The 24332-nt window shown below is 35.8% G+C and overlaps 1 long non-coding RNA gene across 6 annotated transcripts in view; it reads left to right on the top strand.

The window, feature by feature from the left end:
• LOC137857950 (uncharacterized) overlaps positions 1-24332 on the top strand; it is a 368377-nt gene that overhangs the window by 47442 nt on the left and 296603 nt on the right. For all 6 annotated transcript variants that reach the window (XR_011097417.1, XR_011097414.1, XR_011097413.1 and 3 more), the window contains exon 3: positions 10642-10712. This is a non-coding gene — a long non-coding RNA (uncharacterized lncRNA). The remainder of the gene's footprint in view (positions 1-10641; positions 10713-24332) is intronic.

Here is a 24332-nt window from a genome sequence, read left to right as displayed (position 1 = left end):
TACTCCAAAATGACACTGTATACTCTTTGAAGAAAGAGGAAGAGACAGACTATCATAAACTGTTTCCATTAAATGAGCACTGGAAGTTAAATACTGGAGGGAGAGTGGGTGTGGAAGTATCCCAAAGGAAACAACAACAACAAAGTGACCGTGAGTTACCAGGAACTTAGTTTTGAAAGAATGTAATTCGAGTAACAAGTAACTGCATCATATGTTAGGATGCAGTTTACCACAGATAGTAAAATTCCGGCAATTCTAGGAGGTCATGGTTGAGAAACCCCAACTCATGTAAGAAGGTCCTTTTGTGAATCCAGGAGCTTATCACCAAAATATCTGCAATCTATCAATTAGTGCCTGAAGAGCTTCTATTTTGGCTCATGAAAAAAATCCAGATGACTTTTTCTGTCTTTAGAATAGTCACAAATTGTCTGCAAGCAGGTTGGCACTGTTGCCCCACTCACCTTCAGCATCCCTTTGTGGGCAGGGCCAGTAAGTCTGTCTGGTTTTCCAAGGCTGTGACATAGGCAAAAAATAATAAAACAAGAGCTGTAGATATTTTCCTAGATAATTTAGAACTTCAATGGTCCATAAGGATCAATATCAGAGAAATGAGAGGCTCTTTTTAGCAGTTGCTCTTGTCTGTGAGGTGATTTTTTAAATTTGCATGGCTGCTTTTTGTTAAGGTGATATGACAAGCTAAGGTACCTGTTAGCTGAGCAGTGCCCTTTTCACTCCTTAGAACTGAAAGAATTACAAAATACAGTTTTATACTTTGCATTCTCTGGCCTTAGTAACTGTGCTATATATGCGTGTATAAATGTGCACACATACATGCATGCACATATATGTGTAAAATCCCCTAAATACTATTTTTCCTTAACTTTCATTGGAAATTACTTTGAAAATGTGTCTGGATCTGTAGTTGGCTTTATTCGTGCTGAGAGGTATATTCCCGTCTCTGAGCAGATTCTTTTTTCTCCACCGCTCCTTCTTCTTTCGCACCAAACCAAATATGTTGAAAAATGCAAATATCCAAAAGCAAAGAACCAATTTGCTGAAGGATCCAGCATGATCTGAAAAGACAAACAGAGGAATTTGTGGGGAATAATGTGCACCCAGGGAGACAGTGTCACTGAGTCTAGGGAGTGAAAAGGTTGAGGAAGGAATGAACTATCAACTGGAGCCAATGGTTGCCTAAAAAAATGAATAAAGTCAAAAACTCCCACATGAAAAATAGGAGGAAAAGCTTCTCCTGTTGGCACTGTGGTGTTCTGTCAAGTGAACAGTGAGTGAATTGCTTTGTCTTAGATTTTGGACCCAAACTAATGTTTACTCTGCAGCAATCCTGTTCGTCTTCTAAAAATAGTTCATTCCGATTACAAATATGCACAGATTGCACCAGCCCTGAAGAACATACGCCTTCAAGATGCTGAAGAAATGATGAAGTGCCTATGTAATATGAATATATATATATATTTTTCATAATTGGCTCTCTGCTAATGTTTTAACTAATGCTTGGTGAGGTTTTTGGGAGCTGACACATGGTTTCAATCTAATTTCTTCCTCCTTTTTGCCCATCTCCCACCTGTATAAGCCACTGTCAGCACTCATTTAGAGTCCTGCAGGAGGGAACTTGCTTATTTTGCCTTTCTTGTGATGTTTCTTCTTTTCCATTTACTGTTTGTTTTTGGAAACGTGTACTTTGTTTTCTGGTAGAATTTGGAGGTCTCAGGTCTCTTTGCTGTGCTGGTGCACCTACACGGAAACAAACAGCAGAAAACAAAACAAACAAACAAACAACAACAACAACAACAAAACAGCCTTTGCCTTGAAGACGAAGTGATTCAAGATGCATTTATCATGCACAGAACTGTTGTGTAAAACAGAGGAAGACATCTGACAGTTTTAGTTGCCTGTTGAAGACCAGGTATAAGCAATGACTCTTTTACTTTGCCATAGCTGAAGACCTATGCTGTAATTACGCATTTTAAGGATCGTGTAAGAGCTGATGCTGAAATACATTTCACCAGGACTATCTCAAGTTTGATGGGCTCTTTAGTGCATGTTAGGCTGTAGGTTTTTTGGCTTCTTGCAGTCTTCTCTCATGAGGAAAATAAATGTTTGAAATGTTCCAAATTGCCGTTTGGTTTTAGACTTTACTTGAGTTTTTCCCTTTTAATATGAAACATGTTTCTTCCTGTGTACACTTGCTGTGATTGTAATACACATAAAAACCATTGTATTACAAGCTGGGGTGGAGGTACTGCCAATGCAAAGCTGATTAGTCTGAGAGTTTCTTGTGTAATGAAAGGCACTGAAATCAGTAGTCAGCTAAGGTCAGTAGCTCTATTGTTGTAGTAGCTTCACCTATTTGTGCCACTTGCAACTACACTTTGGTGTAAAGGGAAGGTTCTGCTAAACAGGAAACGAATTCAGAGACGGTGGTTGTAAGGGACCTAACAGAGGACAACAAAGAAACACAAAGTGTAAAAGTAGCTATGAAGACTAGCTTGCAATAGATTATTAAATAAATAAATTTTATCCCTCTGCTGTATTAAATTGCTTTGTCCTTAGTGTAATAACTGCAGTGAGGCTGCACTTTCTTCCATAGACCTTACATACTGTTGGGTTTTTCTTCATTACCCCCTGCCACTACACTCTTCTACAGAGAGCTGTTCAAGTCAGGTCAGGCACTTATTAGCCCTCATATTTGATTCTGAAATGCTTTTTTCTCTTCCCATGCTTATGCTGCATGTCACTGTGATCACAGCTGCCTTTTGTTATCACAGTTAACCTGCCCTCTGCTGAAAGGGAACTGAATTATAAGGGCTGTCTGTGCACAGCTACAAGACCCAACAGGTAAGGCAGATGTTTCTCAGGCTAATTTAAGCATCTTGTTTTGAAGGATTTGAATAATGATTCTGCACTGGCATTAGCTGTTGGATGGTGGCACTTTGCCGGCTTTGATTAATTCGTGAAGTCAGTTGTGAGGGAAAAGGGTAGATGGTGCTTCAACTCTGGCTTTAAAATGTGAGTGTTGGCAAAACAGCAATATAAATGCGTATGTGCTGATTGATTTGCTTGATTCCTTTTAAAATCCAGCCCACACATTCCCAGCTGTTTTGAAGTTGTAATGTGAAAGTGACTCTCAGTGGTTCTGAAAGTTTTTCCCAAATTGTGACAAAGTCAGAAGCTGAGGCATTATTCTCTCCTTGGTGTTTCTTTCATGTCAGCAGTAACTATTTCAAAAAGTTAGCTGTGTTCTGCTTTTTATTTTTCATGATGCTCTCTGTCTGCATCTGACTGAGGCTAGCAAAACTTCTTGATACAACTGCCGTAACAAAAGGATGAAAAATCAGACAGAGGATATTCTGTTACAAAATGATCTCTCCTGTGATTATTCCCTGTACAATGGATTATTCTAAATGGATTATTCGTTGTACCAGGACTAAAGAATCATAACGGTTGGTGATAAAATACAGGATATGTGGTGTCACACATGGGGCACTAGGGAAAAAGGTCTGAATCCACAATCTTATTTTAGCTCCAAAGTCCTCACTACTAATAAGCAGAAGTTAATTCTCTCAGAAATGTTGTGGACTGTGTGTGGTGAGACCAGCACATTATTTCCCATAAGCAGAGTAACACTACTCAATAACCTTTCACCACTGCTTCTCCCTGAATTTTACAAGGTTGTAATTCATTCGGGATTGGTTCTGAACCAGTTCTTGTACTGCAGGACAAAACCATGGCACAGGCAGGTATTTCACCTGAATCAGGAATGTAAGATTTGGTCCCTTAGAAATACTTGACCCTCCAGAAATGGAAAAAATGTAATAATTACCTTGAGGAAGCATTGGCTAGTACTACTGGAGAACTTCTTGGATGCATAAGCTGTTCCTCACTTTTATACTCTCTTGTAAAATATATATATACCTATAGTTACTATAAGAAAAATTGGGAAAACATCAAACCATAATTAGAATGGCAGGAGAGAGTTTATACACATTATTCACAAAAACAAAATAGATAAGTAGTTATTGATTAAAGGGATGCACGCTTAACAGCAATTTATAAATCCAGGACTCAAAATATAATGTTTGTTTTAATGCTTTTAATTATTTAACATGCAGTGACATTTCTGTTTTGCCAACAGCAGCACAATAGGTCCCTAATGAACTGCTGTGAGTTACTAATAATTAAACCATCAGGCAGAAGCAAGGGGTGCAGCTTGTTATTAGATTAGCATTCTCAAATAATCATTCTTTTGTTTTCGGAAAAAAACTCTTTCTGAGAGTCTTCTACTCTGCCCCGACCCAACTAGATGCCAGCCATCTTGAAAGAGCTAAGTTTAGTCATGGCTGATGCTTGCAGAAGCTCCAACATACTTATAAAAAACCTGGACTTATTCATAGGACTATGATGAAAGGTCGGTATCTGTGCTTCAAACTCTAGTCCAAGCTAACACGTGAAAATCAATTGTTTGCAAAAAATGTTGGTGAATCTTTTTTCTTGCTCTAGTTACCTTTTATTTTGTGATCTGTGATCATTAAAACAAAACAAAACAACAACAACAAAAAACAAAACAAAACAAAAAAAAACAAAAACAACACAAAGAACAGGCTTGGAGTGCAATAAAAAGTTGGTTTACACAGTTTCTTGAAGGGCAGTGTCAGAAGGCACTGGGTTGTTGAAGGATGCTCATCAGCAGGCAGCATATCATATTAGATTGTGTAAACAATGGGTTGGAGATAAATAAAAAACCTAGTCTGATACCTTCAAGTAAAATCTGGTTTGTTTGTTTTTTCTAAAATAAATATTCTGTTCTACTTGCATGGTAGCTTCAAAAGGAAGTAGAAGAAATAAACAGGGTGTCGAAAGGGAAAACAAGAATAATATGAAAAGAGATTGAAAATACCAAGCCTTTTTATTTCAGTTGAGAAGGAATAAGAAGAAATATGATAAAGGGATCAAAAATAATGACTGGTGTAGAGAAGGTAGATCAGGGACTCTATTCATGCTTTCTCTTAACACTAAAACAAGAAAATATATAACTGAATGAAAAGAAGCCAAACTCAAGACTGACAGAAATAACTACTTTCACTCGGTTCCCTGGCAGAATTGCTAAAAGGTGCCACTGAATTACAGAATTTAGCAAGTTTTTTGTTTTCTTTTGTTTAAAAAAGATCTCTTGATTTTGAGAAATATTTAAAACCTGCAGGTTATATCCCCTCCAAAATTTCTGTTTACACTAGAAGTTCACCTAGCTATTGGAAAAAAACTTCCTTTTGAGTCATATACATCCATAACCAGGCTTCTCTGGAAGCATGTGGGTCTGGCCTGAGTCAGAGGCTAGTTGAAGGAGCAGGTGGGACACTGTACTTCTTGCATCTTTGGTACCTTTTTCCCCATTGTCCAAGTTGGAAAATTCAGATGAGCCTGAACTGAACAGACAGTTCTGTACTGCTCATGCAGAAAAGCTGTGATGTGGACGTGGCAGGTGAGGGTGGGTCTCTGAGAAACGGACCATCCTTGTCCTTGTTGGTAAGCAGAATTTGTGCTGGAGGGAGTTTAGCCTAAAAGCTGCGGCAATAAAGTTACCTACTATGTTTTGTAGATGGGCTCCTGTACTGTGAGAAGCTTTCATAGCTGAGCAGAATAAGGTCCCATTTGTATTTAAAATTAATTCAGTAACTGGTGTAGAGAAGCTAATGCAGCAGTAAAAATTGAGTCAAAGGGGAGCCTATATAGAGTTGTGAGGAGAAATCTTGCTTAAACTTGGAAGAGGCCTTTTGGACCGTTTTTTTTTTTTTTTTTTTTTTTTTTTTTCCCACTTAATTTTGCCCTACTTGTAAGAAATTAATGTTGTTTATTTGACTTTTTTTTTTTTTTTTTTTTTTTTTTTTTTGTCAAATGCCCACATAAATACTTATTTTACTTGTTAACCTTATCAAGATCATATTTTATACATGGACCTTTCTTTCATTTTTATTTATTTTTTATTTTTTTAAACGAGTGACAAGCACACTGACAGTGCAGACATAGCACATTCTTGGGAGCATAAGTCCACCCCATATATATTAACATATTAATACATCTCACGCTTAGGTCAGTCAGTCTCTAACACCATACTGGTGCTAAATCGGCATGACTAAAGTAATCCTGGACTGGTTCCAAAAGTATTTATACAGTTGTACACCTGACTGATGCTACTCTTGTCCTTAGTCTTAAAGTAAATGCATATCTGATAGATTGCAGACCAAAGTCCTCCCGTGATTAGCACTCACACTAGCCTTGGGTCAGTATACTTGAGCGTACGCAACCCTTAAGGGAAAAACAATCTTAAATGTCCCATTGGTGGTTAAAAATCTGTAGTGGTTATTTCTAAAATTGGAATTCTTTTCTCCAGGTTGGTACCTTCATTTATAAGGCTATTAGCTTAGTATCAAACACAGAAGCTATCTCTGCCATATTCCCATAACCTATGCATTTTAATGTGCCTAGGTCATGATGTGAAATGTTTCACCACCTTGTGGCTCTTAGAAGTGTATATATTGACAATACTTCTTCTCTGGTGTTTGCCAGGACCCACTTCACATTTTGGAGAGACTTCTGGCAGCTGTGCCTCTGGTGTATAGTGGGCTGTTCAATTCATACATATTCCTTACATTTTTTTTTGTTGTATTCCACATGTACATGTAGGGAGATTTTCCTTTTCCCCAGCTGTATTATCTCACTTTCTCATGCTTTTTTCAGAAGGCTCTTATGTGACAGCCTGAGAAGAAACTTGGACCCTTTGATACCATCTTTGTACACAAAGATGCTTGCTATCTCTACAAGCCACCCAAATGGCTCTTGGTTCATATATAGAGAAAGATTTTAAGTGATATGTATTTTGAACTACCTATATTGAATTGATTTACTGTAAAACTTTACTCTTTATATAAGCTAGTAGGCTCAGTGTCTCCTGAAGGCAGTATACATGGTGCAGGAAACAAGGTACTTGTTGTTCATGGAGAGTCTTGATAAGTATGCTTGTTTTCCCACCTCTTTATCTGCTTGTTTTCCCGCCTCTATATCATAGACAGGCTACATGATTTCTCTTAGAACATTTTCTTAGGTCTTCTTTTGATTGCCTGAGTATTTGCTTTAAGTGGCCCGAAGTAATTCGTAGGTTTTATGCTGCCCTGCTTTGGATCCAGGATTTATCTTAATACTAATAATACTTAGAAGCCTTAGCACCAGAGGTGCTATCCCAATGTTACTGTGCTTGCCCTGGCAAATGAACTGAGAAGCTGTCTGCACAAAAATCATGTTGCACAAAGACTGCACTAGCATGAAAGACAAAGCGACCAAAGGCACCGTGTGCTATGTTTTTGCACTATTAACATTGATACTATATTAGAAGAAACATGAGAATTGAACAGATTTTTACAACATTAATAGACAATAACAATGCTGTTTTAAAATTTGCATTGCAAAAGGTTTTGAGAAGTGGTTACTAGGGGCTTAATTTTGATCCCAATAAAGCAGATGTTTCTGAATTGCAGTTTGCCCAGCGTAGGAGGTTAGGAAAGCCTGCTTAAAAAAAAATGTCTTTAAATTGTTCAAGTCATAGAGTAGCAGTTAAGCTGTCCTTGAGCAGTGGCCTTCACCAGATGTTTCACAGGAACTGACAGAGTTTTGCAATAGGGAGATTCAGGCTAAGCAATTTCCATTTTTCTGTCCGATTTTCCCAAGGAGTCATATTCCTTTCAAAAAGTTTGCTTTTACTCATGGATGTTTTAGCACCACTATTTCTGTGTTTATGTCAGCAGGCAGGATGAGAACCTGTGTGTCGTGGCCTCGCTACTGTAAACCTCACCACTGTACATGCAGAAGTGTAGTTGTACTGTATGAGAAATGCATTGTATGAAAAATACCTTTTTGTGGTTGGTCTTTGGCTTTGCCAAGAATGGGCAGAATGACGGATATTGCTTCATATCTGTGCCAGACAAAAACATCAAGAATATTTCCATGACTGCTACATGCATGAGACTTATGGCAGTTTCCTACCAGCACTTTGGGGATGGACAACTAAGAAAATTCCCAGATCTTGTGCTTTATGAACTAACTTACTGAATTGTTGAGGAGGTACTTTTTTAATGTTTGTGTGACTCTTATTTCTCCCTAGTTGTATTTATACTTCTGAGAGTCTGAGGAATCAGAAGAAAAGCAGTGCAGGGAGAACTTCAACCCATTTTCAAAGATTCACAAAACTCAGTTATTATGTGGGTTATTCTAACTGAATCACAACACAGAATCTTTTGAAATTTGCTTATCTGTCAAGAATATGTTATTCCATTTAAACTATGAAAAGGCTAAGTAGATTCCATAATTTAGTATTTTGGCTTCTGACAGCTCTTCTTTTTCTTCTACTCTACATTTTGGGCCTTTTCCACCCCCTTCTGATGACACTTACAGGTGGCAAAAGAAGTAATTTGTGTAGGGAGTTAGGAGAAGAATTTCTTACAGTAATAACTTTGCAATTCCTTCATGTTTTTTTATGTCACACAGATAATCTTTATCACTTCAGGAAACTAACCTGAATATTAGATATTGGGCCTCTTGGACATAAGCCCCTTCTGAATATGAATACAAACTGTAAAAAGTCATGTTGAATCTTTTTCTATGTGATGCATCAGAAGTTCAGAAAAAGTTCATTTTATTTTTACCTTCAAGAATTGTGATTAGCCAGAAACTATGCTTTCAGAACCTGCAAACAGTCCATTTATTTGCCAGCATCAGAATGAGACTCAGAGTTCCAGTGAAAACATCTTTTTGTCTGCTAATGTAATGGGTGCTTATTTTCTGCATCTTCATGTTACTTGGAAAAGCATCAGGGTTTCATTGTAAATCCATTATGTCTCCCATGGTCAGAAATTATAAATGACAACTAGTCCCAAGGTAAAGAAAAGAAAGTATTATTTTGTAGAGTAAAAAGGGGTTAAATCACTTTTTATCATGACTGTTCTCTTGGTTATGACATATTCAATGTATTATTTAGTTTAAGTGCATGATTAAGATAGAACTGGGGTACTTCTGGGGAGCATTTTCACAGACGTTATACTTACAGTGCCTCATTCTGTGGTACAGAAGAAAGAAAAATGACATGTCCCTTTGTGAACCTATCCTTTTAAAATTAGGTTATAGATTATATAGCGGTGTGAGATCCTCTATGAATTTCTGGGTCAGAGGTACTTTGTTTTCTTTCTTTTATACAGCAAAACCCTTGTATCTTTATTAAAAATTTATTTGCTGTCAATAATTAAATGCTTATTATTTGATCTTTAATGGGGTCATGATTCCCATATTCCCATATTAATGAAATAATGCAAAAGTAAAAAATGCCTTTCAGTTGGAAAAATTACTTATTATTCTTTCTTTGTTCTGAGTAAAATAGTTTATCTTAAATTAAAAATTAAAAAATGAATATTCTTTAATCTTGGAATTAAATTAGTGCTAATTAGTTCTATTTTCTCTACAATATTCAAATGCTAAAGTCTTAGTCATTTCTTCAGAGTATTAATAGTGCCCTTTGGCTGTAATCAAGATTATCTTCAATTAAAAGCAATACAGTTAACTCAGTTACATTAACAGTTATTGTTCTCAAATCACAGGGTTAAGAATACAAATCCTGTGTGTTTTCAGCATGGCTACATTGCTAGGGTGTGTGGTGCACGGATGTGTTATTTACACATTGAATCTAAAATGCAGTAACTTACCATGTGCTTCACTGATGAAACCCATTCGTATGTAAAATAATTTGTTAAAGTGGTAACATACACAGAACTGAAAGATGGTGCATTAAGCTAAAACATTTTTTGGATTTGGTCAGTGTTCGAGCAGTGTTCCCCCCTTCCCAGCATAGCCTTCATTCTGCACCTTTTACTGCAAACTCTGTGAATTATGGGGCATTTTTGATGAGTGAATTCTGCTTGATATTCACAGCTGTTATTCTCCTTTGTGAAGAATTAAAGAGCACTTGCCAGTCTGCAATAATTCATCTTATTTTATTAATGCTTTTTTTTAGTTCAGAAAATTTGTTACATAGAGTAATAGAGGACTTCAGCTGAAAACAGAAATATTTCATTCAAATTTCTTAGTGTATCCAATATGAATAAATGTTAGTCCCATAGAAACAGAAGAAAAAGGTTTTCATGCGTGTTCACAGAACAGCTCTTTATGGCTTCAAAAGCTAAGCACAGAGCTTGGGAAAATTCCTTTCACATGGCTGTGTTTACAAACAAAAAGTATAAACATCGTAAGCAAACAGAACTGATGAGGGGAACCTTGTTTGCTTGTTAGCAGATTAGCACTCCAATAGCAAAACTAGTGTGATTCTGTCTCAGTAAAAATTAATAACAGTTGGTGACTTAAAAAAAAAAAAAAAAAAAAAAAGCTTTAGAGTTGCAAAAATATTCTTAGATTTCTACAAACACCTGTCAATATCACTTCTATAATGTATTCCTGCTAGAACAGAAAGAACTTCCAGTGGGCTCTAATACTTGATAGTTTCCATCACTTTTGATGAAATTTTTATATGTCAGAAGCTTTTCTAAATTATAATCTCTTTTTATTGTATATTTTTCTTATATTTAGATTCACCCATTACTGATCTGCAGACGGCAGTGGTGATTTCTCTGCGTTGCCACCCTTCAGAAGCTAATGAGGTAAATCGTATAACTGGACAGAGTCTGTTAGAAAACAAACTGTATTCAAAATCTGTTAGCAAACTTAATTTCGATAGGTTTCTAAGATTTTAAAATCTTTTTTCTCAAAGCATAAATGCAACCAAAGGTTTTCTTTTAAATAACATTTCTATTCTCTCAAGCAAATACCCTTTTTGAGTCTCAGAATGCTGGCACAGCCATCTTAGCTTGACACTGAGGCAATAAATCAAAAGGGTTGGACAAAAATATGAAACCATACCCTTCAGAAAGAGCATTGTGTCTGTACATGCAAAAATAATTGCTTTCTTGGAATGTGACAAAAGAAAATTGAATATAAAATATGGTGTTAACAGACAACAAATCTAATTTTTAGAGGTTTCTTTTTCTACCTCAGTCAAGAGGATTTCCTGAGGAATTGTGTATCTTTGGTACAATATATTAGAAAGACGTATATATGAGTTTAGTGCTTTCTATCTTGGAAGAAATGTAACATTTGCTAAACTTTCCCAGGATGTTACACTCTTTCTCTCAGAATGTGACTTTAAAAATAATGTAAATAAATAAATAAATAAAAGGAAGAAACAAAACATAAAGCACAAAAAAGAAAGGCACAATTACCTGTTAGATTCTCTTGTGATTTAAATGAGGCCAGGTAATTTTCTGGAAAACTGCTGCAGTATTTTGTGACTTACATGACCAGTTATCCTCTTAGGTCAAACCGGGAATATAGGACTGCAGAACTTGAGTTTTACTCAATGGCCAGTATTACTGGCTTTCTGCTTTCTCAGGGCCCTTTCTTTTCTGCCTTTAAGATAGGTAGAGATAGTAGGAACCAGATTCCATGACCCTCCTCCCTCTATACATAGCAGAAATGCTTAAAAATTGACAGATATTATGCAAATTCTGTTTTCTTTATATAAATAAAAATGTGTGTGTGTGTGTCTGTTATTTGCAGGTTGGAAAAAAAATGTTTTCTCTGTGTGTGACTTTTCAAAAGAGGGAGACTGATTTTCTATCCTGCCTTAAGTAATAGGTGATATTTAATAGAAAAAGGATTATTAGGCTTAAAAGAGTTTTACTTTTCTTTCCTTTACCAGGTATGCTCTTTAGTCCCAGGCATGCCCCTTGACAAAACATACAAAACTTGATTCCACGTTGTATCTATCTGTTCTAGGAAGTTATCTCTTTTCATAGCTTCATTGCTGCTAGAGGTCTCAGTTTACTGTTAAAAGTTACAGGAGCCTTATATATACTTGCATTTGATTTTCGGACTGGGCTGCCAGTCATCATTTCATCATTCATGTAATTGCAATTTTATTACTGACTTTAACCCTTGAGTAGAAGTTAGTCCAGAATTTCAGAGTCTCATATTTTCTATCTGGATTTACCTGTGGGTGATATGAGGTGTTTCCTAGCAGGAGAGGTCTACCTCCAGTTCTGTTGCTGGGTTTAGTCCCCCTGCAGAAAGTATTGGGAAGGATGTGTATGTAAACGAAAGCTGTAAGTAAGGACACATGCAGGCTTGTGGTGTGAAGTGCCTCTTTCAGTATTGTTTGTATTTCACCCTTAGATGGATATGCTGGGCTATATTCTGATCACAGTCATAGAGAATTTGTCACAGTGCAACTAAAACTGGGCTGTGTTATGTTATGTATTTTCTAATTACTCCAGGCTTATTCTTTTCTTCAGCAAGACCTATGTTTATACATATTTATGTATGAAAGTGTGAAGAACAGATATACAAAACACCTCAGGACTGCAGTGATGTGTCCTCAGGCACACCTGGTGTACAGGTGTACTCCCAGGCATCTCATTAAACCTCAGATAATTCACCTTTGCAATACATAAATGGGAATACAGTGTCTCTTAGTTCACTCTCTTTTTACGTGTTAGCATATGTGTAGAAGGAAGAATAAGTTTATCATCTTTCTTCAATTAACAGTTGGTGAGGAAAAATGGCTTTTACTATTTCATTTGATTTCAATAGGCATTGGGTCTACCTGTTAGAAAAACAAACAAACAAACAAAAAACAAACTATGATTTTGATTACAATGAATGTTGATTGGAATGTTTGAAATCTATTATTTTTTTTTAAACATTTTCTTTTTAATAATTCTCCATAAAACCAGCTGCTCAGATACACATTTTATTTCTGAGTACTTTATTTTCCAGATCTTTCCTTTATTTGCCAGAGGGAAGCACATTAATATGAACATAACTGTCAGCCTGAAAGCTGTGACACTGGAAAAATATTCAGACTGACTAGCTGATCTGAGTCACTATAATAAAAAAATAAAAAATATATATATATATTTTTAAAAAAGAAAAAAGGAAAAGAAAAAGAAAAAAAGAGAGAGGGAGAAGGAGCAACACAACCAAATGAAGTCTTTTTTTTCCCCAAATCACATTGTGGCAAGAATGAGGGAAAAAATGGGATTTTTTTTTTTTTCTCACAAATCTACAAGTGATGAAAATATAAAATTCAAAGTTCATTCTCTACACTGTAATGAAGAAAAGGATGAAAGAACTCCATCAACCCCAGAGCTCTACTTTCACTTATAGAGCTGTACATAAACTCTTCTGATGTTATTATATTATGAAATTCACAGTGAATTAAGGCAAAACCAGCTCATCATCGATTTTTCACTCTAACTTGAAATCAGAAAAGAATTAGAAATATTTATATACATGTAGAGAAGGTCAGTCAGTTTGGTACCTCACTAAGAACCATCCTGAAAGCCTGGTCCTGTCACCAAGCATGGACTCTTTTGACTCTGCCCAGCCAATGAGGAGATTCACCTTGAAGTCAGGCTTTGGAAAAGGCAGCATAGAAATCTCAGTGCAATATTGTAGCATTTTCCATTTCTACTGTAAGTGAAGGATCTCACCTTAACAAGTAATATTTTTTGATGTTTCAGGGTGTAGTTTAAGAGAGAGTGAAACAATCATTTCCCAGGTAGAGTTAGTGATGTGCAAGAAATTGTCTCAAAAGGTTTCAGGAATTTGATTGACGAAATGAAACATGGTCCTGACATCAATTTACTGAGATTACTTTTTAATGAATAAGACTTTAAAAGCATATGCAAAATTAAGATCAGTCACAAAAAATGCATCTGGATATTACTATTAAAGAATGATAATACATAATGTATTGGAAATTAACTTTTATAACCTACAGAAAATGATTCTTTTTGCTGGCTTTCCCAATTTGTGACAACTTTAGCAGTAGAAATATTAACTACAAGCAAAGGAAACCTGAATTATTATTTTTTTTTCTTAATATCACCTGTGTGCCAGATAATGCCCTCTTAAAATATTAGTGTGCATGATTAGGGACTGCTTCTACAGTCAAATCCTGCTTATCTCCCACATGCAACTTCTCTCTGAAGTTAAAGAGTGTGTGTGTCTTTCAAATAAGGATTTGGCCCGAATTTTTCCCTGTGCTCTTTTTCGTAATTTTCATGCTGGCATTGCACTCTGTTTCCCTTCTTTAGACAAACTGTATTCCTAGTGAAGACAATAAAAACGTTCACAGTAACTTTAATGACAAAGTGATAAAGTCCTTTGACAAAAATACATATAGCATCATTAAGGATATATTAATTTATACTGTATTTACCTGATTTGAGTGTTTTGATCAAAGATGGTCCATTTTAAGAATTTAAGATTTAAGAAAAAAGCTGAAAGAATTGGATTAATTTTCTCTTGGTGAAAAGAAGAGGAATCTTGACTGTGGCCTTTCCATGCCTAACTTAGGCCCATGCCACATGGGGAAAAGTAAATATATAAATCTCACTGTGAAGCTAAGTAAACAGGTAAACACCACTCTCCCTGAAGGAAGGACTACAACTTTAAAGAACTGGTAGCTTTTCCTGGGAAATGTTTATTTAAGGACAGTTGACTCTACCTCTGGGTCATGGTATTAGTAACAATGATATAATGAGGTCCTTATCATCCCTGTAATTGCCTGACCTAATGATTGCAAGAACTTATCAACAAAAGGCTAAGGAAAAAAACTGTTCTTGTTCTGTGATTATAAGGGAGAAATGAATTACTGTCTCTTTTGCGTCCTTCTCCCTTATTTCAAAGGTGATGACATCAGTTTCCTAGCTTTCTTTTTATGAAGACTTATACTTTAAAGAACCATCACAGAATATATTTGACTTTTTGATACTTGATGACTGACTGCAACTCGTGGTTGCACTCTGGTAGATGTCTCAGTCTCATCTAACCGCCTCCAACTTAATTGTATCTAAAAGGAAGAAATGCGGAAAATGCTTCAAGGGAGAAGGCATACTAGCTGCATATAGCTTAAATCTTGTTGTTGATGGGTAGGAGTAATAGGTAGAGGCATGGTAGCTTCAAGGAAAAGCTGGGTTCTTGCAACCTGTTTTTCTCCACAATGAGAATGAAGTGAAGCTTTCCCTACCCAATTATTAGCTGAAAACTAGAGGCTTTTATTAGCCTAATCATCTTTCCACAAAGAAGGAATGGCAGAATGATGGAAACGTCCTCTGGACCAGATCTTATTCTTCTCCTCCACAGTATGCAAAAGGTTTGGTTCTAAACATACACTGTTTTTCCCCAGAGATCTGATAAGTATCACTTGAAATTTATCATAAGTTACTTTAATAGCATCTTTGATGCGACTAATGATGCTGTAAGAATAATTATATAATTTAATTGTGTTTCTCTTTAGATTGTCTCCTTCTTGCAATAAGCTGAAGCATACCCACATGTAAAGAGATGCTGTGTGTAGCTTGATAAAAACGGTTTTACCTAAGCACATTTGAGAGCTCTGTGTTTGCCATAGCCAAGTTGAATAAAAGTGAAAAATCTATTTTTGTATGTAAAAGGAGAGAATATTTTCCAAAGGAAAATAAGGGAGGGGGTGGGTGAGTGAACTACCTTACCATAAAGCTACTCATGCATTATTAATCTAATTTCCTATGAAGTTTGAACAAAAAGCATGTTGAGACATTACTCTCTGTTTCCGTGTTAGACTGTGTTCATAATGCTCTTTCCCATTTTATGTAACATATTCTTCAGCCTAAATAAGATATTCTTGAAGCCCCAGGATTTCCATGCCTTCAAAGTGCTCTGTTTCATTTCTAAATACTATAGATTTTGAAGCACAAGAAGCTTTAAGTTTGGTACTTCAAAGGCTGTTCACCTTTTTAGGCAACTCCTAAGTTGGCTTTAGTATTTGTTTATTACCTGCAATTCTTCACAAGAAGCACCAGCCTGTTTTACAATTAAAGGCTTTGAGCATAGTTACTGTAGCTACATAAAATATTTCTGCCCGAGTGTTACATGAGTTCTGTTTCTGTGTTAAGTGTGGAGTTTACCTTATACTTAGTATCTACATGAATCCTTTTCTAAACGTAATTATTACGGTAACTCAGTGTTCAACACTTCCATTCTCCTCACTAACCACAGGAAAGAAGGAGACAGCTCCCGCAAGCTGTCCCAGGGCACTTTCTGAGAACAAGCTATAGTGCTGGAACTCAGCAGTCAAACATTGCAATACTTCCATTCCTGGATAATCAAGGCTCTTTCTGGTCTCAGTTTTTGATTTCAGGTATGACATATGCCTGGGCCTGTTTGGAAGATTTTCTCAACTGTACATGAGCTTTAAGTTGTGGCACCAACTAGCAGAACATACTTATAGACATGCTTAGGAGCAGCTTTAGTTCCCTCGTGTTCGATTTAACCAAAAAAAAAAAAAAAAAAAAAAAAGAGGTATGGGAAAGCCTTTTTCATATTAGTTAAGAATTACTCTACATTACTCTAATTAGTATGACAGTATCCAATTCCTCTTTTTTCCTCTTTTGGTAATTTTTCCTTTTTGTCGTTGTTGAATTTGGTTTTCATTGCCTGTTCACAAGAAAGTTATCTGAAAGTTATACTGAAGTATGGTAAGATAACCATGCTTTCACTTCCTTTGCATAAGAAAATTACTGAACACAAAGCATACCAGATAAAATCCAGTTTTGGTATAGATAACTTTTGAGAGTACTGTGCTCTTTTTTCTAATAGAACTACCTAAGTAATATATGTCTGATTTCTAATCTAAAATTAAATAAGCATCACTTCAAACACAGCTCCTAAGAACCTGAATATCTTCTGTATTGTCACAGTAGTTGTTTTATCATTTTTCTTCATACTATCTTAAGACAGAAGTTAATTTTTGAAACTGTGTTGACTAGTGAGATGTGTGGGCTAAAATATACGTAGCTAGAAATTTTGGAGATACTTTGTCTGTCTCTTTCATTTGGAAATGCTTTGAATTTTTGAGGCTTCCTCTCCAGTTAGATGTATGAAGACTATCACATGAAATAGGGAGGATATGAAAGCTGTTCTTCATGTTGAGTGAATAATCTTGAACTTCACTAGAGTTTAACCTCAACAAAGTTTGTGACAGATAAAGTAAAAATTCTCTATTTGCTATTGCAGGAGTAGTATTTTTGTCTCATAATTCATGTATATTTTGTGTTTATTGAATATGACCAAAACTATCTTCTCTTAAGTTAGTAAATTTATCTCTTATCATTTCTCTCAGATAGGACTCAGGGTTTCCAGGAAAATTCACTTTTAATGTTTTTATTGTCGTTTTAAATTATGATTCAAGTGCCATTAGCAGCAAAGTCTCAGTTTTGAGTAAACGACAGGTTTTAATAATATTTCAAGTTTGGTGTATATGCCTAAGAAAACTACTCTTCTTCCCTCCCAGAAAAGCTAAGGAAGTGATTCAGCATTTCCAGATAGGAATATTTTGGCATGCTTTTTTTTTTACTACAATAATTTTTATTTTTAAATATAGGAAACTGCAATGCAGTACTTTGATGGTTTTGATACAAGTACAAAATCCTTCATAAAATAATCAAAAACAAACAAACAAACAAACAAAAAATCACAAAACACAACTTATTTGTAGGAATTATCCAATTTATTTTTTTATCTTGAGAAAACTAACAAATTCATAAAACATTTTCAGGAAAACATTCAAGAACTCTTCTTCACTCTGTGTTGTTTTTTGTTTGTTTGTTTGTTTTTACTGGGATACCGACAACTTCTAACCACTGAGAATTAGTCTGATTCCTTGGATTTAATATTCTGTAGTCTGAGGATTATCCAGCTGTGAATGGGCCTGTTCATTTTCAGTGTTCCTCTCTGCATGGAAGATGCAGATGATTTCCTACTACTTTCCCTCAGCTTTACAATTACATTGTACAGAAGCCATGTAGGCAGCAAGTTTCAATATGTCCTTCATCTTTCTAAATATTTCTGGTTGTTCTGATATAGGTGATCCTCTACTCCTCAGGATGTTATTCTCTTGTGAGCACTACTTTCCCTTCATGATTCTCCTTGTGTTTAATACTTTGCTTTTTGCCAAAGCATATGACTCTCGTCCCACTACTAGATTTTAATGTGTACCTTTGAATCTCAAAAATGTAATAGGTTTTTAGCACTAACAAATTAGTGATTACAATCCAAAACCCTTTTTTCTTTCTCATTTTAATATGATTTTCTGACATCAGCTAGTTCACTGGATTCATCAGTTTGTTCTTTACATAATTTTTAACTATGTAGCAAACAAGTCTAGCTTTAAACTTTATCTCATCTTCATTGCCAGGACTGGTATTCTCATATTTGTTTTTGTTTTTCCCCAACTAGTTTTACCAAGTGCATCTTTCTACAGAGCATTCCTCCTCATTTCCTTTGCTCTAACATGCAACAAAACTCAATCTTTCAACTTGGAATTCTTCCAGAAGTAGATGACACTGGTCTTCTGTATCATATGATTCTTGCTCACATTATTGGTCATATTTCTCCTGTGAAGAGTCTTTTGATTAATTCTTCTCATTAGTCAACTTGGTAAACAAATTACTGCAGGAAGCTTAAAAGCTTGGGTTGAAAGCCAGGACAGAAGCAAAAGATATCTTGTTTGTAAGTCACTATTTTCCCTTGAAAATATCATCTCCTCTTCTATCAGGTTGTCATTTGAGGCTGCTAGAAGTTTTTATTACTCTGGGTTAATTGCCTCTGGCACAATAATCTCGGATTTCTCTTGAGAATCACTGATAACATACTCTTTCCTTCTGAAATAAAATTATTCTCCTTTCATGAGAGGTGTGACAACTTTTTAACATTTCTTTAAAAAATAACATCAATAACATCAGGACCATATTCCATATTCTGCCTTCTAATTCTGTTTTTTCACCTCTCCTTAGGGCATTGTTTTTCTGTTAGTAGGTAAATCTTCTCCAGTTTGACTTGCCAGTTGAAACTGTGCCATACATTAGTATTAGTCTGATAAATATAACTAGTGTGTACGTGAACATTGCAGTGCAAAAACACACTGGACTTTTTTAATTCATCCATTCACACAGTTCAGATTTAGATTATCTTTCTGAATACTGAAATATTCAAGAATACCTTTTTCTTGTATGTCTGTCTTCTAGCATCTTTTTCATAATTTTCACTAAAATCCTCTAGGAAGTAGGGACTGTTGAAAATCCATTGTCTTCTGTAAATGCTTGGAAATCTTTCCACATAGTTAATGTATTTCAGACAAATCATGGTAATATGACAGGTAAGAATAAAGTGATATAACAGTGTAACTATTTTTGTTTCTGGAAATACCTTTCCCAAGAGGAACACTCCAGAAAGTGATATTTTTGTCAGTTAATGATTCTTGCATCAGCTGTGATGTAATCCTGGAACTTCAATTTCTGTGCTTGTCCATTGAGGGGAAGCGTGAGAACCCCGTGGTCCTGGGGCTGGCAGTAATCAGAGTGATAGTGGTAAGCGTGATTGACCGTGGCTTCTGCAAGAGCCCCATGTTCAAAATTCCAAATCATGGGGAGGGCAGAACAGAGTTGTCACTGATGTTCTCACCACGTTTGCAAACAGCAAACATGTTTCATATACATTTCAATGAATTGGGAATGGAAATATGTATTTTGTCTCTGAACAGAAGCCACTGAAGGTTTTCTGAAAAAATGTCTGTTTGGAAATTGACAAATTTAGGACATTTTTAATTTTTTTGAAGAGATTTTCAGATGTTGGGCAGATGTTATTGTTTGCTGACCTAGGACTTTGTAGAATGACATAAAATAATTTGAAGTTCTAACAAAACATTGATTACACACACTAAATAGCCCTGGTAAAGTATTTCCCTCATGGCTTGCATTTCCAGGGTTATGGTTAAACGAGCACCCCATGTCATCAAACATACAGAAGGTGCCTTTGCCACTCTGAGGGGATGATCCCAGCATTTAAATAATGATTTACTGCTGCTTTTATTAGAACAATTATTGGTTATTTCAGACTTGAAATGGGCAGATTAAGCTCTGTGAACCTCACAGCTGAAACCTCACAACACTGGCAATTTTCAGTGATTAAAGTAATTTACTTTATCTATAAAATGTAAAGATATTTCATAATAGCCATACAGCAAGTACAGGGAGGTGTAGTTTTCCTGCAGATAATCAGACCTCTGGGGATAAAGGGTCCTGGCTGCACCTCATGCATTGCAAGACCCAGAGGGCTTTATTATCTGATGATTACCACACCCCCGTTTCCATGTCTTTTTGCTTAATTAATCACAGTAACATTATTGCCCAACTTCAGACAACAAAAATAATGAGAGATGCTTTAAAAGATTCAAAGACTAGAGGAAAAACAAGAGATCCCATAGGAAAGTACCCATAGTGAAACTGAGCTTTACAAATCACCGAGATCTATTAAAAATGATGCTTACATTTTGTAAAGTGCCCTCTTTAATATAAATATAATTATGTTTTAAATATTGTAAATGTGTATATACAATATAAAACATATACTTGTTTTGATCAGAGAAGATGAGGTTATATTTCTAGGACGAAAAACCTCTAAAATACAGTAGCCATACCATGGAATGGTTATATCCACTTGCTGTTTTATTTGGAAGCCTTGCCATATCCAAATGTCTTGTCACTTATTTAGTCCAAGGACAGTTCCATGCACATTCTGATTTCTTTTTTGCTTTTCTAAATCCCATCCACCAATCCAGTTTATGGGGACAAATCTAGAGTAAAGTCTTCAGGTGCTATATCTGAGAACGCAGTTCTTCAGAAATCTGCACAAACACATACAATTAAACTTCTCCTATATTCTAATCTCTGTTATTACTGTATCCTCTGCCACTTGACAGTTGGTCTTAACATACCTCAGTATACTTGCCTGTAAAATAGGTGCCTGATTTTTAGAAAGCTGCCTGAAACATAATCAGTTTTCATGTCGATACACTTCCTTATACTTAACAATGCTAACAGACCATGGATAGAAGTCTTTTATTGTAAATCCAGTCCTATCAGGAAAGCTATTGCCACAAGCTGCATATCATTCATCTCCTCCTGATTTCACTTTTAATGAACTCACTGCTTTTCTTAGAATTCATAAAATATTTGTAATATTTTGGGTGAAACGGGGCCAACCTTTCAAAAACCACAAGGTACTAATTTTGAAGTCATAAAAATGCAAGTCAAGGAGTCAAGATTTTCCTGAGCTCTGAGATTTGTGGATTCTTTTCTATTAGTCAAAATGTGCCAGACCTGCACAGCCCAGCCACGATAGCTGTATGCTTTCTGAACTGAAAGCTGATACAGGTGGAATATTATGCTTCCAAGCCTGTTTCAAAGCTTCAGTCCTCAATGTTGAGGCATAGGTAATCTAAACTGGAAGGTGAAATTAAATTTCATATGGTTTTGTCACATTTTCACTCAAACATAAGTATATTCTGGTGCGTATGTGTCGGTGGTCAACTCAGGGGGATGCCTTTGACTTTGAGTAGAGCATGTGTTTGCCTGCTTCATTTAGACAGGCAGCTAACTGTGTTCAACTAAGATTTAAATTTGAGGTAGTCAGGAGAAGGTGAGGTTGTATCTGATAACCATTCTTACACACCACTAATTTTAAGTGGAGGCAGAGCCTTCTGTTTTGTAATTTACCACAATGATATCAACTGCTTTCATCTTTCAGAGCTGCTATAGCTGACCTGTAATCCCATCTCTGGAAGAACACATACAAAGAGATTAGAAAATCTTTGTGTGTACAAAGCAATATCCCTTTCTTTAAAGCACACCTCTCACAGCGTGTACTTAAAACTACTGACAGAAGTGTTTGAATTGTACCCACTAATTTATCATCTTTAAAAGAAATAAAATCCATATTTTGTTAGGGCAGTTGTCAATAGTTGCACATACTGGGGCTAGGCTTCCTCTCTTTGCACATAGTCTCGTAATTTAAAACTCTGTTTTTCAGTGTCAGGGATATAAACAATACAAGTGAATGATAAATAAAATAGTAGGTATTTGTTACCCAATTCAAGTGGAGACAATCAGCTTTAGTCTACCCTGCTCATTATTTGATAAACAGGGAGGAGAATATCCATCTACAGGAAAGATTTCAAGTTTTTCTTGGCTCTGAAACCTGGTCTGTGACATGATAGCCCAGTAAAATTTGTCCGGGATAATGTATTTGTGACTCTCTTAGGTTCTTTAATTAGAAAAGCAAGTTTTTGTTAGTTATATTATCATGCTGGAGAGCAATGTAAAGCAGGTAAACCAAGATAAATACCTTTCCATGAAAAAGCATAGGTGGTCCATCAGATCCTCTAACATCTACTCACCCATAAACATCTCAAAATAAGATTTTGATGGATACCTAGGATGAATGATCAATGAAAGAATGAACACCTGTTCAAACTAACAGCATCTAAACTTGAAGAAAAAAGGAAAAAAATAATCTAAATTGTGCATAAATAACATTCTCAAAAATTCCGGTGCATATAGTAGAGAATATGAAAAGGTTTGTAAGCTGCTCACAGTAGGCAACTAATAGATTTCAGTAAATAGAAATAGTTTGGTTTGTTGGAATATGACAAAAGAAACAACAAAAAAAAGAAGGAAAAAAAAAATCTTGGTATAAATCCTGTTCCCTTTCTGAAATGTTCAGTGCTAAGTTGTACTGAAGATAGTATCTGAAAAAGATCTGGGGTATTAGGGGAGCACCTACAGTGTTTTCTGTTTTTAGACAGGAAAATTATTGATCTCGTACCATCAGCCAATATAATGATCTGATACTGCTCTAATGTATTTGAATAATTCCATATATATATATATTTCCTCTCGAGTGATTGTTGAGATGATGTTGAAAATACTAGCCATTTCTGAAACTCCGTCCGTATGTTCTCAAATGCTGTCTTTCTTAGCTCCTGACTGCTGTATATAGCATACACACTGAAAACCACAGCTGAATATGTCCTGCAGCTAAAGGTCCCACAGTCTCTCCCAGTGCCTAGACATTGCTTTTGGAATTTATTCCTGAAAGGAAGATTCATCCTGACAGTGGCTACATGTGGAAGTAGATCCAGGTTGTTTTTGTGAACCTAGGTTTTGCAGCAAACAAAACGGTGGGCCAGAAGACAGGAATCTGATAGGCCACTGTGCTGCCTACCGACCTCTGTCTGTAATCCACAGTGTTGTGCCTTAGTCTGAGGGTAATAGACTGAATTAATGGAGGGGACAGGACATGGGTTCAGAAGTAGAAAATCAGTAGAATTTGGGGGAACAACAGTAAGAAAATATTTTTTCCCCATAAATTTACAGATGTGGAGCCTCTTTTAGAAATAATGTTATCTGGATATAAACTATACTTAGAACTCAAGAGCCCTTACCCCTCTTCACCACCTTTCCCCCCCCCCCCCCCCCCCAAGTGTAACTGACATCTACACGGCCACTTTCAATTTGATAATTCAAAACCTAGTATCAGAAACAGAGATGGGAAATGTGTAGCAATTCCTACTATCACTGTTGCCACATCCTTTTACAAAAGAAGAGACAACCATGAAAGATATGCTAATGGTCCATAATTATACTTTTAGATGGTTACTTAAATACCTGTCTTTTTCACACTACAGGCACAAAGTTAGTGACTAGCGGGATATATATATACCTCAGATATGCTAATAAAAACAAATGTCTGTGGTTTCTGGCAAAATAAAAGCTCCAGTAGTTTGTTATGTGTACTATATACACCTCTTAGGCACTGTCACAGTGCCTACTGAGACAAGCTGGGATAAAGTTCCTACAGTATAAAGATTAAGGCTATTTTGTATTCTTTGATTTTTATTTTAATGCACCCTGCATTTAAGTTACTGTATTACTGATGTTAGCTGGTACGTTAATAGATATGTCTCAGCTACTTATCATATAATATGAAATCCAAGTAAAATACCAAACAGGCTGTGTAATTCTGTAACTCAGTATTATATAGTATCTTTTCTATATTAGAATTTTCCACAGGAGTCAATAGGATTTGTGAAGTATTTAACTTAAGAACTGACTTTAAACATATCTTTACAGAATCTCCCTAATTAAAGGTGATGGTTGATGAGTGTCTAAAATTCTCTCTTCTTTTAATTTCAGATTTTACCACACAAATTCAAAGTGACTCGTGCCCTTTACACATACCTATTACTTTTAACAGCATTACCGGGAAAAAATCAACTCCATATATATTAATGGTGATAGAATCTGACCCTTTGTAAATGGGAAATGAATTTTCATAAAGAT

This window comes from Anas acuta, chromosome 5 (assembly GCF_963932015.1).
Source record: "Anas acuta chromosome 5, bAnaAcu1.1, whole genome shotgun sequence".
NCBI lineage: Eukaryota > Metazoa > Chordata > Aves > Anseriformes > Anatidae > Anas > Anas acuta.
This window is presented reverse-complemented; position numbering and strand designations above follow the sequence as displayed.